We start from the raw sequence: 15669 nt of genomic DNA on the forward strand, positions 1-15669 counted from the left end.
AAAACTCGGTTTAAGTCTAAATTGGCTGGGTACGTGTAAGTATATTTTCTGTCCCCGGAGTACATTAAGGTTTAAATGTTTTGTTGCGTGATATCTTGTTAATTAGTTTTTGATATTTTTTTTTAGTTGAGGCTTGCACCGTGTTTGGATTGTGTGCTGTATGTATAATACCTTTAAGGATTGAATCTTGAGTATTGACAGCAATTAAAAGCAATGAAAAGCAACGGAGATGAAAGATTAGATCGCATACATAGTGCGGATAAATATGACACGTTTGTTCAGGGTTATGAATGCAAAAGATATAATTCAATACCTTTTCAATTATTCGTAATTCTAAAGACTTCGTGCAATCATGACAAACGTTTTGGCCTTTATTTGAAGAGGCGATGAATCTCAAAATAGTTTTTTTTTGCAAGGCTATTGCAGTCGTAAATTTATGATATATGCAGATCGTTTGACAATAAAAACGATTAAAAGCTTTATTTGGTTATGATTCTGAGTGCAATTCTATTTGTAGTCTTCTTCATTCAGTGTCAATATTAAGTGGTTGCTCAAAAGCACACACTAGAAATACTTTGGTACATTTCATCATTAAATTTAAATGAAATGAAACACTCGTCGCTTTTTAAACAACTTTAACACAAAATTGCAAAACAATATCTGTTAATACAGTACTCGAGCACATGCCGTGTATGACAGTAATTTGGAGGGAACGCCATATATATTAGTTATTCCGAGCTCTCGCTTTATACTCTTGCTTTTGTGCTTTGTTACAATGTTTGGAAATATGTTCAATGTTTTTTTTTGCCATAGAAGACATATTAAAACCGGGTTTCTCCCTTACTGAATTAAAGTGGTTTAAGTAATACTAGTAACCCCTAGATCCGAGGGCTTATTAATTTAACTTAAACTGATAAACTTAAACCGCAATGCACATGACTTACACATTTAGTATATAGAATATAAAAAAATCTACCGAACTATTTAACATTATGCCCCTGATGTCAAAACTTGCCTAACGCTAGAGGTCACTTGTTTTACATAAACATATAAGGATGATAACCCTTTGTCCTGTCCTGTAAATTACCAATACAAATAAATACAAGATCTGCAATATTCAGATAAAGTAAGCCAAACATGTCACATAATTATAAAATGTTGGGTATTTTTAACTGAAATTGAAAGGATTGTAAATCTTCGTATATTGAAAGGCTCCGAAGACGGGATTTAAGCTTGCACTAGGTCGCTTTTGGGGGATAACTCTTGTTTGTCCGAAAAGGGCCCTTAAAGGTGCATACCAACTTGCCATGTAAATAAAGCCTCATTCGCTAAATAGGCTGTTGATGACGCAGACCCTAATTAAAACACCGGGCCGAAACTACATCAGCCCGACAGAAAGCCAACGGGAGTTCAGCTTGCGCTAGGTCGCTTCCGGGGGATAACTCTTGTTTGTCCAAAATGGACCCTTCAAGGTGCATACACACTCGCCATGTAAATAAAGCCTAATATATACGCTTGAAAGGCTGCAGGTGACGCCGACCTTAATTAAAACCCAGGACCGAAACTAGATCAGCCCGACAGGCAGCCAACGGGAGTTCAGCGTGCACTAGCTCACTTCCGGGGGAAAACTCATTGTCCAAAAGGGGTCCGTAAAGGTGCATACCCGCTCGCCATGTAAATAGAGCCTTATTCGCTAAAAAGGCTTTAGGTGACGACGACCCTAATTTAAACCCCGGGCCGAAACTAGATCAGCCCGACAGGCAGCCAACTGGAGTTGAGCTTGCACTAGGTCGCCTCCGGGGATTACTCTTTTTTGTACGAAAGGGGCCCTTAAAGGTGCATACACACTCGCCATGTAAATAGAGTATAATACATACGCTAAATAGGCTGAATAAAACCCCGGGCCGAAAATAAATCAGCCCGACAGGCAGCCGACTGGAGTTCAGCGTGCACTAGGCCGCTACAGGGGGATAAGTCTTGTTTGTCCGAAAGAGCCCTTAAAAGTGCATACCCACTCGCCATGTACATAGGACCTAATTCGCAAAACAGGCTGTAGGTTACGCAGTCCCTAATAAAAAACCCGGGCCGAAACTAGATGAGCCCGACAGGCAGCCAACGGGAGTTTAGCTTGCACTACGTCGCTTCCGGGGGATAACTCTTGTTTGTCCGAAAAGGGCCCTTAAAGATGCATTCCCACTCACCATTTAATAGAGCATAATATATTCGCTAAATAGGCTGTAGGTGACGCCGACCCTAATAAAAAACCCGGGCCGAATCTAGATCAGCCCGACAGGCAGACGACGAGATTTCAGTGTGCACTAGGTCGCTCCCGGGGATTACTCTTAATTGTCCGAAAGGGGCCCTTAAAGGTGCATACCCACTCTATATGAGAATAGAGCATAATACGCTAAATAGGCTGTACGTGACGCCGACCCAAATTAAAACCCCGGGCCGTAACTAGATCAGCCCGACAGGCAACCGACGGGAGTTCAGCGTGCACTAGGTCGCTTCCGGGGGATAACTCTTGTTAGTCCGAAATGTGCCCTTAAAGGTGCATACCCACTCTATATGATAATATAGCATAATACGCTAAATAGGTTGGACGTGATGCCTACCCTAATTAAAACCCCGGGCCGAAGCTGGATCAGCCCGACAGGCAGCCGACGGGAGTTCAGCGTGCACAAGGTCGTTTCCGGGGGGAAAACTCGTGTTTGTCCGAAATGGGCCCTAAACGGTGCATACCCACTCGCCATGGGAATAATTCACAATCATATTCATTTTGTGTAATATATTCTGAAAGTATGTACCAAACCTGCTAAATAGGCTAACTAAACTTAATATTTCAGCTTAATTGGCTAAATTGTCTAAAAATGATTTATGTATCAACTTATGTACTTTATCGGCTAAATAGGCTAAATATGGTGAATAGGTTAAATTGGCTAACTTCACATATGTAACTTATAAAAAGAAACGGAAGATTACTTTACATTATTACATTAACAAGTTAAAGAAAAAGTTCTAATGGTCGATTAATGCGGAATGCATTTCCGAACGATATCTCCAGAACGATTAGACAAACGATCAACCAATTTAGTAAAAGGAAAGGAGGACTTTTATTGATTCAGAGGTTAGCAGGTTAAAGTGATATTATGGGCATCTAACAGTTTATAGGTGTCTATAGCAACCGTTGTTTATTTTTGGTGGTTTCATTTCATATACACTTATATTTGTTAATGCAGCATCAACATACTAAAACAATATCCCGGAAAGAGAAAAATAATGCATTTGAATATAAACCTTTCTTACGTTTGACAACTGATCATGCATGTACGATGTGTTACTAAATTTAGTTTTAGAGCAGCTTCGTTCATACGACACAAAGACACAATTTTGTTTTACGGATCATTTCGGCTTATAGGACTCAGCAGTCATGTAAAATATCGAATATAAAATATATTTTTTTTATAAACAACTGGTAGCAAGATGAATTGCAGATAATTGGTCAGTAACCACATTTTAACTAACTCTTTTGACCTGTTAATTCTTTTCAGCTCAATTCGACAGTGAAAAATGCCCATAATATCACTTTAAGAAAAGAGGTCTATAGACCATTATGTTTTCGTACGTTATCTGGAGAGAGCTGCTTTTACCTATGGTCATTCATAAAAATAGCATCAATAAAATTAATGCCGGTAATCACGTGGTCAGATTTGAGAAAAAATGGCCGCCGATGCCTCGATTCGATGGAGAAATTGAGTCTTCAAACAGGTACATCTACCTTATTACTTACTTGTTTTTATTCGGATAACGCCTATCATAGGGCCAACCGGAAGCAAATATTGAAGACTTGACTTAAGGTGTGGCGCATTCATGTATTATAATAATCTCTAGTTAACAGGTTTCACATATTACCTGAGCATTTCCGGTACTCGGTTCCAGCAAAGTACGGATCCTCACACTGAGTGCATCTAATATCGTCTGGATATTCAGTGCATGTTTGTTGGCCAGGAACGCAGTGCCCTATGTCTATGGGGTTGCAAACTACGAACATAACAACACATGGATCAACATTTTGACGTCTGTCTTTTGAACAAAAAGGTTATACTGGTTTCTGACAATCCATGCAACTCGATATACATGCGCAATTATGGCTGCATGTTGTATAAAGCTCTTTATAAAAATTAACTATAATCTGCCTTTAAATGTACGCTATTTATAACAGAAAGAGAAATTACGGATAGCAGTAATGTATACGTACTCTCACAACAATCACCCGTGCGCAAGATTGGACATCGGCATGCTCCGAGAGAAAAATTGCCATGTATACACCACTCATTGAAATTTTCGCAGAATAATTTTTCCCATTTAAATATGCACGATTTGCAAACTCTGCATCTTGTGCCACCTCCGCAGTATTTAGAACATGGGTCCCATTCCGGGCAATCGTCATATTCTCCCCATGTGCACGAATCTATATAATGTAACATAGTGATTGTAGTGTAGTGTAGTATTATGTAGTTCAATATAGTGCGGTGTAATGTAGTGAAGTGCAGCGTAGTGAAGTTAAGTGTAGTTCAGTGTAGTGCAGTGCAGTGTGGTGTAGTACAGTATAGTGTAGTGTAGTACAGTGTAGTGTAGTGCAGTGCAGCGTTGTGTAGTGTAGTGTAGTGTAGTGTCGTACAGTTAAGTATGTTGTAATGATGTAGCGTAGTGCGGTGAAGCGTAGTGTGGTGTAGTGTGGTTAAGTCAATTGAAGTGTAGTGAAATTTAGTGTAGTGTAATATGCTGTAATGTAGCGTAGTGTTGTGGATGTAGTGTGGTTTCGTGAAGTGAAGTACGGTGTAGTATATTTTAGTGTAACGTAGTGAAGCCTAAAGTAGGCTAGCAATATGCTCTACGGTGACAGCAATACGAATTTTATGAAAGCGGTCATATCTATTTTTAGCTTCGGAGCGTATATGCACTTGTTACCCAAAATGTAGTGCAAGTGAAGTGTGACATTGTAGTGTGTAGTGTGGTGTTGCGTTGTGATGCGTTTTTTGAGAGTGGTGTGGTATGCGTAGCATAGCTAAGCAAAGCATTGCAAATCATAGCGTATAGAAACATAGTTTATCATAATAGCTTATGTAATATAATAGCAGCACATCACATCACATCTTATCGAAACATAGCATATCCCATAATTAGGTACTAAATGTTAGACATAGGATTCTAGAATATGCTACTGTAAAGAAGACAACTATAAGTAAGATAATAGTATTTTCTAATTAATTCTTTTTTTTTTTGGTTTAAACTGTCGCCATCTGGTATTACAGAAATGGCCCGTTAGATTACTTACGTATATAACGAAACGTATTCGTTATCCCAATAAAAAGTAGAAGTTTCATATCAACGGCTGCCGAGTTTTCTCAACTGTGTATAATCAACGATGAGCATACATGGATAAAATACGGGGTAGAAAAAGTGAAAAGTAATATTATCTAAAGAGTGTACAAATAAAGACACTCGACCACAAACAATAAATATAAGTTGAATTGTTAAATCGATAATACTTTAAATTACCGCTATTCTATATATTTTTATTGTTTTGAGAATTAAAAAGTATCGCAATAATACAGGATATAGGCTTTTAAACGATCTGCATACTTGGGAATACGTTCGTTGAGTTTTAAGAGCAATTTCATACCAATTTCTTATATGAATAAATAAGAATGAAAATTTGAAAGGCAATTTTTTAAATTCTTAATAGTGTTTTATTATCGGATTAACCAATTTATAACTAAGTTTGAACTATATTACTGGCGTGTTTGGTGGTCGGCGGTTAGTCTGTAATAATACATTGTCCTTTTTCATAATTCGTCAATTGCAATTGCATTTTCCGAATGTTTTTGTTTGGACATGATTATGTTAGTATAAAATGAATATTGACAGCTGGCACTTACAGAGGAAATGTCTAATTAAGGGAAGAATACATCGATTTCTATCAGTCGTTCACACTAATCGCCGTTGTTCGTTGTTTATTTTTTTCGTGCCTAAAAACTTGGCTAGAATTAACATAATAGTAAACATTGATAGCCATCTTGGATCAACATTTGAGCATTACACCACTTGACGTGATATTCTATTTACATGTACCGCGTCATATTTCATATTCAAAAGGTGTAGTAGCGAGAAACTTATTTTATTCTTATTCTTTGGTTAGCATGAATTGTCTTTGACATTATTTGTCACATTTTTTTAAATTATTGATGGATCAACATGAAGCCTTTCAAGCCATATCTTGAAGATAACTAGCAGTGCGCGACATTAGTTTTGCGTTGATCAATGTCAAGAGTGAAGACAAACTTATAAATCTACTAAACACGTTTATTTGAACATAAAAATGAAAATCGTATCGCTTATTCTACATACTCATCCGTTTCAAAATGAATAATAACAATAATAAAATGTGAGCCGTGCTTTGCAAAAAGGGGGTTTAATGCATGTGCTTAAAGTGTGGTCCCAGTCGTGCAGTCGGCACATGCTAATTAGGGACGACACTTTCCGCCTCAACAGCATTTCATTAAGAAGCTTCTTTCTTGAAACGAAAATTTCAATAAAAGCGGAAAGTGTCGTCCATGATTAGCATGTGCGCACTGCACAGGCTAATCTGGGACGGCACTTTACGCACACGCATTAAACCTCCTTTTCACAGAGCACGGCCAATAAATGAGTCGCGTTATGAGAAAACTGGGCATAATGTATGTGCATAAAGTGTCGTCCCAGATTAGCCTGTGCAGTCCGCACAGGCTAATCAGGGACGACACTTTCCGCTGTTATTGTCTTTTCCGTTTGAAGGAAGTCCCTTCTTACCGAAAATATTGTTTAGGCGGAAAGTGTCGTCCCTGATTAGCCTGTGCGGACTGCACAGACTAATCTGGGACGACACTTTACGCACATGCATTATGCCCAGTTTTCTCAGAACGCGACTCAAATATATTTAAATAGGCACTGCTGCTGGTAAAAAGCCTACTTTAGGATAAAATTTTAGAGTCAAATATTTTATAGAAGCTTTTTGTTTGACTTCGTCTCGGATAAATTGGACAACATCCAGTACACTCAATATCTCTACGAAACAAATGTTTAGTATGATATTAACACCATGAAACTCCATAAAGGAAGACAACGACTGTTTGAACTAATCGAAAAAAGCAACACCGCAACATTTAAAGTATATTTGTGCATGTAATCTTGACAATAATGCCTGCTCATATGGCATTTTTCTATGAGCATAAAATAGACTTTAATTTAGCCTCGACGAAAAATTGCCCATTTAGTGTTTTTTTTTTTCGACATTTTACAATTTTAGTCATACACTATTTTGTTATTGTGCTAAAATGAGACAACGGAACTAGAAATCAAAAACAAAATTGAAATAATGTAACTACGTAAGAAAACATCTAACAAGACTTTGCACTAGCTTATACTTTTGTCAGGCGTACTTAAATGAACTAATGCTATACTTTGCAACGGTTTTTAATAATAAGAAACACAAGTGAAAAAAACGTTAAAAACTCACGACACTTCAATGTCCACAAGACAAAGGCCGAGTCAGGAGCACTTTAAGAGCATGAAGACAATACTTCATTCCAGTCACGCCTACCTTATATGAATTACCTAGTAATTAAACGAGGCAAATATTGTATAATTTTACAATTCTTTTCGATAGTTTCCTTCCGATCATAAATGTGTAAGTGATATCATATATTGTTATTTATTTTCTATATATATTATCCGCACACTAAAATGGTACTATTTAAAATCTTACTGAGACTCTGATAAAAGTTGTGTGACAGAATGCCTTGTGGGTTGACATTTAAATAGAGACAATATTATTATTTGAATCCAAGCTAGCTCCGGGTTCAGGTAGACCACCTGGCCTTTTAAATAAACCAATGAAAATACGAGTATCAAACTGCAACACAAACAGTGTAGAATTTTATCCTGACATATCATACGTGTGCCTAAATAAGTTAAACACCTGAAATACTACTGAACAATTGTATCGATACATTTTCCCTAGTTGTAATCGGGATATGTTTTTGTATAACTTTCTGTAACTTCTAAAGCCCAAAACCAAGTCTCAAAACGGGTAAATGATTCACAAAAGATACATAACGGTTATGGAAAGATTAACGACAATCTAAGAAGCAAATATTATCAATGTTCGATTAACATCCGGATTCTTATGATGCACAACGAACTTAGAGGGAATAATTATGGTCTCGTCGTTTTAAGGAAGCGCGGTATGCGTTCCAAAAGACATTATAGCATAAAATATAAAATTGCATTATCACCGCGATATGAATGTTCATCGGCTTTGCGTTCCTTATTTTTATAGACACTAGTTATATAAACTTTTCAGGAGATTCAAAGGCAAATTACACATCCCACTATTACCTTAATATATATATATATATATATATATATATATATATATATATATATATATATATATATATATATATATATGACTTCAAATGTGTTGTTAACCAATGCAACTATGAACATAAACGGCATGAATTAAATATATACAGTTTCCAGCACCGATAAGATCATTCGTCGGACTAAAAATATATGAGGTGCGTTCTGATAAAACTGGGCTTAATGCATGTGTGTAAAGTGTCGTCCCAAATTAGCCTGTGCAGTCTGCATAGGCTAATCAGGGACGACACTTAACGCTTTTATGGTATTTTTAGTTTCAAGGAAGTCCCTCTTTACCGAAAATCAAGTTTAAGCGGAAAGTGTCGTCCCTCTTTAGCCTGTGCGTACTGCGCAGGCTAATCAGGGATGACACTTTACGAACATGCATTAAGCCCAGTTTTCTCAGAACAAGGCTCATATGATAAATTAGTACAACTATGTTACGCATCAATCTGTGAGAAACATATGCCTGTTATCATTGTTATCTGATTCGGGCTTTGGCAATCTATTACGACCTGAACAAAAACATGGAACCGATAAGAAAAGTATGTCTCTGTCACTTTGACATTTAATAACGATTCGGTTTGATAATTTTAATTTTCAAAACAATGCATTGAAATATGAGCATTAAACGCTGCTCATAAAAATTGCACAGTTAATACATTCATTGACTTTTCGCTTTGATTACTTATAATCTTTAAAAAGTCTTATTATAATAAAAGAGATCCACAACATTCATTGCTGTATTGATGATGATTAAAGTGACGCTCGCAGCGACTTTGGTTATCCTTGCTTTAAAGACTTTGTTAAATAAAACGTGATTTCCGAACAGCAATTAGTTTATGGGGAATGGAACACATATATTTTAAGCTTCAATTCCAATGAATCAGCAATTTTCATATTTTGTATAAGTAATAAAAAGACAACATATGCGACAGCAATAATTCTTCAACTTAATATAACTAATAACTTAATATACGATATCAACAACGGACATTAAAATAGCGTGCCGTTGTCGGTTTTACAAAATAGCGCAGTGGATCAAGGATGTATGCGTACCGTTTGAGCGACATAACTGAATAATTGTTAAAATAAACGTGCACGGTTGATACACCACGAGAAAGGTGTTATTTGTATGGTAGACAGCGGATAGATAAAATAGGTTAGTGGAAAATCTATGCACAAAAATAAAAAATAAAAACGAATGAGAAAAATAAACGCAAGCCAACGAAACGATAGAAAACAGATACATTGAAACTTCAGCTTCATCAGCAGGAGAAAAAATCCTTTTTAAATGTGTCTTGTTCTGAGAAAGCTGGTTATAATGCATGTGCGTAAAGTGTCGTCCCAGATTAGCCTGTGCAGTCCGCACAGGCTTATCACGGACGACACTTTCCGCTTAAACTAGATTTTCGGTAAAAAGGGAATTCCTTTAAACGGAAAATACCATTTAAGCGGAAAGTGTCGTCCCTGATTAGCCTGTGCGCACTGCACAGGCTAATCTTCGACGACACTTTACGCACATGTATTATGACCAGCTTTCACAGTACAAGACACACATAATGTGGTCGTTTATTAATGGCAAGGAGACAATCGCTAAAGCAAGAAACAAAACAAAACCACTAGTTTAAAACACATGTTCGCTCAAACAGGAACAAACCTGGGATCACCTGATTGAAACAGTCAATGCAAAACAATGGGGGTTTAAACCGGTTTAAAGGAACCTCACACTGGGACGAGAATTATTCATTTAACATTTGAGATTAGATAAACAGTAACCTAATCACATCACAATTCAAACAGCAATACAAAATAATGCATTTTAATATAATTACTATTTGTGTTCATGTGCGTAAAGTGTCGTTCCACATTAGCATGTGCAGTCATCACAGGCTTTTTAGAGACCACACTTTTATAGTATTTTTCGTTAAAAAGAAGTCTCTTTTACACGAAAATCCATTTAAGGCGGAAAGTGTCTTTCCTGATTAGCCTGTGCATACTGCACAGGCTAATCTGGGAGACTCTTTACGCACATGCATTAAACCCAGTTTTCTCAGAACGCGACTCATTTAATCACTCATGGGTTAAATACAGACCAGAGCACCAGAACGATAGCTTTCTAAGGCACAATGAAATGAGACCAAACAATAATCAACTACATCTCGACCTTTCTTAAGTCTAATAAAACTATGCAATTTAATAGTGTCAAATAAGTTTAATTGTTTTAAATAGATCAAATTATTACATTATACCGTTAAAAAAATCCTTTTAAACATGTTTCATTAATATAAGTCAAAGTCATAGAAACCATAAATTTGTATTGTTCGCGAACATGCTGCAGTAGGATAAGAAAGCGCACATGATCATCTATCGACTACGACCCTCAAAGTAATGCTTTACACCATATAAAATAATATTTAAACACCCGAAAACAAGTAATTTAAAGGTACGTATTCACACATGAATACCAAACTTGTAATGGTGAAAAACATTCGCTGCCAAAACCCAATAATGTAGTTTAATAGCAACACATTATATCCTCTAGATAATAAAGAATGTAACAAATCTTTAAGTATTTGTTCTGTATTCATTCTGACATGTTATCATTTTCGGACACGTAAAAGAACATTATTTTAAATTGTGGGTGTGACAAGATCAAGAAAACTTGTTTATTTGTTCTTAATATTGTTGTTTTTTACATTTTTCGTAAAGAAATGTCAGGGATTTCAATACAGACAAATTCATGCATTTTGATGCAAACTCATTGAAATTTTTTTCTTCATTGCATCATTCTGACCCAACACAATCCTGACCAGAGAGTCAGCTTCAATAGTACACATCACACGTACAATGGTATAGGTCGCCGCAGTTTAATGGATATGGTGTCCGCCTAGCGACCGGGAGGTCACGGGTTCGATCCCCACTGTGAGAGCCTTCTTCAGATCTCTCCCAAAGACACCAGGTACATCCAGGAAACGGACTCGAGAGCGTTTGAATAAGCCTACGGCTTTCGATGCAATCGAGCTAAAATAAAGAGGTTTAAACTAAACTAAGTGCAATGGTAATGGCCAAGAAATGCTACTAATTGACATCATTGAATTGTATTAAAATCACCTTCTATCGATTAAAAGGACCCCTGGTTTGTCGTTTATCTGATCTCAATTCCATTGATGTCACGGTAATAAATGTTTTAATGGGACACGCACAATAACAGCGCTGTTTACATATTCTCTTAACTATACTTACGTCACACAATTGGTTTAGCTGCTACGATCCTTAAAGTTGATAAAATTGTTTAACCAGGTTTAGTTCAAATGAAAAATTATTCTATTGTTCATGATAACGTAAGAAATCTAAACAAACTCAAAACCTGTGAATATCCCCAAGATGAAATTGTACTCCCCATTGACATCGTTTACGTTAAATGGTCCCGATCAAATAAAGACACGCTTTGGTATTCAAATATGTTTACTATCTACACCTACGTTGTCAAATAATATATCAAAATATATTTGAGAATGGTCGCTATAGGGTAATAACCATTTTTAATGACATTATAAGAACATGATAAAGTAATATATTTTCTTAACTGCCCTATATCTCTTTGTGCAAATGTCGTGTCAGGGAATTGAAATTGTAACCCGTTGTTATTGTTATATTGTCACTTTTCCGGGCTATAATTAAAAAATAAATAAGATTTGCATATAAGAAAATTCCCATAACAAGCAATGTCTCATTTTGTCACAATGCTTTCAATGTTGATCATTCATGAAAATGATACTATGTGCATTTTGTTGTCTGATGCAAACCCGAGCATTTTGTTTCTCGTTAAATCTATTTTACCAAACCGCATGTAGCGTTGAAAGTTTGGCTATTGCTATAAGGAGCACTGTTTTTATGGGTTAATTTTATTTTACGAACTATTTTGCGAAGTATAAGTAGATTTTAAGTATCAAAGCTGTTGCCGTGGTGATGATTAAGTTAATGAAATAAAAAAGAACGTAAATCATTAATTTCTTTAATGTAATGTATAAAATAAGACAACATTTAACGTATTTAGAATTGTATGCGCAAATGCAACCACCAAAAAAGGATTCGCACCGAAGAAACAAATATGAGAGTTATCGGTAACCTTGACATGCAAATGCTCTTGTTTCATCAGTTAAATAAATCGATTAAACCGCTTTCCTTATTCAGCATTCTTTTCATGGAACAACGTTAATGATGGTATTCAGTTACTTTTATCACATCAAATTCACGGACAATTGTTTATTTGTAATTATTTACGTAGCAAAGGGTATCATTTCAGTGCAATATTGGTCCAGGTTATCGTCAAAAGGGATGCAAAAAGCTGCCTTTGGGAATTTATGTGACATGGAGATAATGTGGACAGTAACCCGCCCAATAATTTAATAGTTCATACGTTTTGCAGATATTACCTATTAATATGAAAAGGAACGCCTGATTTCTTATCTTTAATAACATTTTCGTGAACTATTTTACTCTAACCATCCCTAAACATTTTAGTAACAGAAATTTCAGCAGCAACGTTAACAAAATCAGATCCTGTATACAAGTTGCACCGAAATCAGCAACACCTCTAACTAATCCATTCGCACCAAAAACATCATCATAACCGTGATATCGTCACAATTTCACCATAACGAACAAAAACACCACACCTCCTACACCGACATCGTCACAAGCATCACAGACACCAGAAAACGCAACAGCTTTTGTATGCATCATCGATAACATCGCCATTACCAGCACCACAAACATCATTATTGACGCTGTGGGAATCATAAACACCACCGACATCAGAAGCCAACATCATCATCATCACCACCGTCGGCATAGGGCTAACCATCATCGGCTTAAGCATAACAACCACTGACTCCTTCATCACCACGACTGACCCAATAACGTTACGATCAACATCATTACCACCGATATCAGTAACATACCAGAATTTGGGCAACATCTCGAACAACCACTGTCATAAACATGACCACCATCGACATCTGCATCACCCTTAACTAACGTGGAAGCAACATTTCAAGGTTAAGCGATTAATAACAGTTAATTTCATAAACAAATATTATTTTAGTAAATTGCAGTCGACTGTAGACGACGTTAAACGGGCATCCAGTGCCTATTGGCATTCAGTTTTAGCATATCGCAGGTCGGAATTGACTTGGTGAGGGTTTGTTTTTGTTTTATTTTAGTTTAATTTTGTTTCATTTCCATCCAACTTCAATTTTGTTTGCATTCAAGTCACGAAATAAAGTTGCGATTATAGCCACCTCACGAAATTATCAATATAGGTATATACATTTAAAGAACGACATACACTTACAAAAATGTAAAAAGTGAAAATCTGATAATAAATATTGGTTCACATAATTATTCATTTCACCACAACATTGTATATATAAAGGTACTGCAAACCTGTTTTGGGGAAATATGTTAACTGAAATAGAACTTTTAGACATTAATGTATTAACAGTCGAAATTTATCTCGAAACTTGATCCCCTATATACTTATTTAGAGTGAATGCAGCCGCTCCGCCCAATTATATTCAAGAGGTTGTAAAATAATCTTTAGGGAAAAAGTTTGTCAATCTAGTGAGAAATGACTCAGGATTACAAGTAAAATGATATATAATTTTCCTTATATAAGTTATTTACGCCGTGTAAAGTACATGAACATTTTGCATATTGAAAAATGTATATCCTTTTTCATGATCAAGTGTCGATTCTGATCGAAAAAAAAAGTTCGTGTCGCTGAATATTTATAGACACACATTTTCAGATAATTTTTGTGTAGATATGAAGTTAAGAAATTTCTATAATTTACAGATAAATAATTGTCAATCGTCGTTATTTTCAATTATGTGTAAATGTATGTACAAAAAGTGACCATACCATTTTTGAAATCTTATTCGATAATTACTTTCATACTTGACTTTACTTTTGAAGTAATCAAGCAAAATATTTTACGTTGGAGGAAACACGTGTGCACGAAACAGCCAAGAACCCTAAACGTTTGGTAAATGACGTTTCATAATAATTCGCTTCTATTCGAAAAAAGTGTTAAGTATAATCAGTGGAAGAACAAGATTTTGTTTTTACAGTTTTATTGAAAAACACACCGAATGGGACGCACTATTTTCTTGATATCTACTATGTTTAATAAGTGGTCGTACGGAAAACAATGTAATGATAATTCAATGTAATTCAATAAAGTGATTTCTGTGTGAAACATATTTTAATGTTATTGATGTTTTAATCAACTGTTGTAGCTTTAACTGAAAAAAAAAGTCCTGCATAAAAATGTTTTTAGATGTGAGTCCTGACAGCTACAAGGATTTTGAAACTCGACTCAGTGGCACCATTGTGCTAAAGGACCATTGGGAAAAGCCAGATGCTTATAGACCGTATTGTCACACCTTTTTGATTTGACTACAATTAGTAAAAATACATTTGATAGTAGTGTTTTGCTCTTTCAAGCTATCCGATAGGGCTTTCTAAAATATTTGTTAAAATTCTCTGTACCAATCGGCTTGCGGCGATCGTATGAAGAGCTACAACGTATGATTTAATGATACATTATATCATGCTGTATTTTGCATTTCGACGTTCAGCACAACTAACGTAAATAATATGTCATAGAAACACGTATAAAACATTCTCCCATAAGTTAGGGTAATACTATCTCGGCTTGACTCAATTCGATTCTCTTATCTCATTCACATTGCCTGAGTTTGAAACACAATTCGCCGAGTGTGTTATACGTCATACTCCATGTCCATCGGCCCGCCATAACCTTTTTCATTCTGTCTTTCTATTACTTAGTTTTTAATTGAATGGATCCATAACCTGCCGATTTGACTTTGAACCACGTGACCAAATGTTTGCCTTAACATGATGGAGTGTCTCCGCCGGAATCCAAATAGGTCTGGTCAAGAACTTTTTAAAGTGGCATTAACATGTTTTATCGTTATATAATATTAATGTTTCCATTCTTACTTACTGTATGTACTTAAGTGTGATAAAAGAAAACATATATCCAAACCTACTGAAATAAATAAATGTATCGTTATAAATTACTTGTAAAATCGACAAATGTAACACCAAACGTCAATTGTAGATGCATTTGCCATTTCCAATCAAAGGGGTTGCTTTACTAATTTAACATATTCA

Source organism: Dreissena polymorpha, chromosome 7, assembly GCF_020536995.1.
Source record: "Dreissena polymorpha isolate Duluth1 chromosome 7, UMN_Dpol_1.0, whole genome shotgun sequence".
NCBI lineage: Eukaryota > Metazoa > Mollusca > Bivalvia > Myida > Dreissenidae > Dreissena > Dreissena polymorpha.